Genomic DNA, 3,056 nt, shown 5'->3' with positions numbered 1-3,056 from the left:
GTTTCTTCTTTGTATAATTTTTGTTGAAATTTTCTGTTTTTCTTCTGACTGTTGTGAACCAGATGCTATGTGCCTGTGATGCTGATGCAGGTAGTTTGTTTTTAGTGCACCTGTGTATATATGCACTTGTGCACACAGGCTCAATACTGGGTAGGCAAAACTGCCCAGTGTATCACCAGAACCAGTCTACCTCACCATCAAGGATAAATATACCGACAAGTGCTGGAAGTCAGCCAGTAGCATCTCGAAAAATCCCACCCACCCTGCTCATGGACTGTTGGTCCCACTCCCTTTAGGGCAGTGGTGACATAGCCCAGGACAGGACCACCAGACTCAAAAACAGTTTCTTTCCCCAAGTAGTAAGACAGATCAACACCCTCACCACTAACCCACCCCTCCACACGCCAACAACCCGTATTTTATCATTTCCTGTGAGTCACCTTATGTGCAGACACTCATTTTATGGACACACAATGAAATTATGTATTTAGGTTATCTCATATGCTTTATACTTATTGTTTTATTATTATGGTGTTCTTTATCTCATTGTGTTACCTTATCAGAGCTGGAGTAACAATTATTTCAGTCTCCTTTACACTTGTGTACTGGAAATGACATTAAACCACCTCGAACCCGACACCTTAACAGTATGTTTATTGAATGACTATTTCCTGTGTAACTCCGTGCAGGCTTTCGCTACTGACTAATGGAGTGTAAATAGGTTACTCCATTAAATAATACAGCACCCCTTCAAGTGGAACCAGAATGGGGAGATTTTAGCATTGTGTCACAGAGTCAGAGGCAGGTGAATGGGAGTTACGTGGATGCATATGGTGAACACTGCGTTAAGATGGACTGCGCCGCGAGTTTGCTGTCGGTTTGCCTGGAGTTATCAGGGTACGTCATTTCTCCTTATCCACGCTGGTAATCCAATCTGGAAACATAATGACAGTGCAGATAATCATTAGACAAGGTATTCCTCCTAAAGTAGGTGATGGTGCAACGTCCATCGGATATAAACACAAGAGATTCTGCAGATGCTGGAAATCCAGAGCAACACACACAAAATGCTGGAGGAACTCAGCGGGTCAGGCAGCGTCAAAGGAGGGGAATAAACATCGAGTGAATTACTTTGGACATTATTTGATGGACTTCTAGGTTGGGAGGTGGGATGGGATGAGAAGGGGGTTGTTGTTGGAACAAAGACTTGAAAACTTTATAGGTTATTCAATAAATGCGAATTGGTATTAACAGATCGCGTCCACAAACTCTAATTCAAAATTGAAAGTGTACTGTGTTTAATTGTCATCTCACTGGGCTTTAGGCCACAATGGGCGGTGCATAAGTAAACGTTTGAGTTAAGTAAGGTTCATAATGACCCATTCCGGCTAATTCAAAAGGATGGCCCGACACGTAGCGCTTATGAATGAAAGTTCTAATAGCGAAAAGATGACGATTGTATGACCAGTGTATTTTTAGCAACATCACCAAGCAACTCAGTAAAAAACCTTCCCGGCAGATTACAGGAGGTAAGAATGTGGTCCGGAGAAGGGAAGGCACGTTCAAGCGACAGGCTGCGCCGAGAATACAGTACATTTCACCTCGCTAGCTGACATTCCTCGCTCAACGGTGTCCCGACATCAATTGACTCCTCTGCGTTGAATGTATTGATTATATTATGGTTATTATTCTATTTTGATGTATGTCCACAGGAAAATGAATCTCAGTGTAGTCTATAGTGACAGATACCTCGATAGTAAATTTACTTTGATCTTCGGTTTAGTTACCAGTATCATCCACTTAAACACCTTCACTCCGCTCCAATGCAGCCAATGAAATGTTAAGGTAGTGTAGTCATTATTGTGGTGTAGAGTATGAGGTAGACAACTTTATTTTCCCCGTAAGCTCCCCCATAAAAAAAAGATATTTTGCAGATGCTGGAAATCCAGAGCAACCCGCAAAATGTCGGAGGGACTCAGCAGGTCAGGCAGCTTCTACGGAGTCGACGTTTCGTGTCAAGACCCTTCAGCACTGGAAAGGAAGGGGGAAGAAGCCAGCTTTTCTTACTGGAACATCGTCTGTCGCTCTCCATAAATGCGGCCTGACCTGCTGAGCTCTTCCAGTATTTTGTCATATTCCTCAGCATCGTGTGGTAATCAGCAAATTCATTAATCAACGATTAAGAGGAAGGGGAACTTGTAAAACAACAAACAAAAATCACAATTGGATGAGTCTTTGCCCCATCCTGAAATCTTACAGCTGGGAAGTATCCTATTTTGATGTTCGCATCGATGGTCAGCATCTCCGGCAGCTTAGTGTCCCGGCAGGAGTTTCAGCCCACGATCCCGGAGCCTAAATCTCTAACGGTACTCGCAGACTTTGAGACAAGGGCGTGACCGAGGGCTCGCACTTTCCATAAAACGGAAGACCAGATGAGCCGAAGGACCAGCTTCAGAATAAGAGCAGTTTCACGGCGTTCGGCCCATCGAGTCTGCTCCCCCATTCCATCATGGCAGATTTATTATCCATCAGCCCCTATTCTCCCGCCTCCTCCTCGTAACCTTTGCCGACCTGATTAACAGAGAACCTTTAATATCCCCAATGACTTGTGTTCCACAGCCGTCTGTGGCAATGATTTCCATAGGTTCAACCCGCCTAAAGTAATTCCTCCTTTTCTCTGTTTTAAATGGGTTGTCTATTCAAATAGGATCTATCATAGCGCGATATAGCAGGGACACTTCGGCCAAACTGGTCGATGTTGAGCAAATGCACATTGAAGATAGTCCAACGTGCCCACGTTTGACCCATATCTCTCTCACCTTTTCCTATCCACAGAGTGTGGTGGCTGGGTGGAACGCGCAGCCAGTTGGTAGAGGATGATATAGAAGGGGATGTAAGAGACTCGTAGATAGGCACATAGATGATAGAAATATGGACGGGTATAGGGAAGGGAAGAGTTAAATTGATCTCAGGCTGAAGGGTCTGAACAACATCTTGGACCTAACTATTCTATGTTCTAAATCTATCTGTGTTTTTTAAACATTGTATTGTACCTG

The sequence above is a fragment of the Hypanus sabinus genome, chromosome 5 (genome assembly GCF_030144855.1).
Source record: "Hypanus sabinus isolate sHypSab1 chromosome 5, sHypSab1.hap1, whole genome shotgun sequence".
Classification (NCBI taxonomy): Eukaryota; Metazoa; Chordata; class Chondrichthyes; order Myliobatiformes; family Dasyatidae; genus Hypanus; species Hypanus sabinus.
This window is presented reverse-complemented; position numbering follows the sequence as displayed.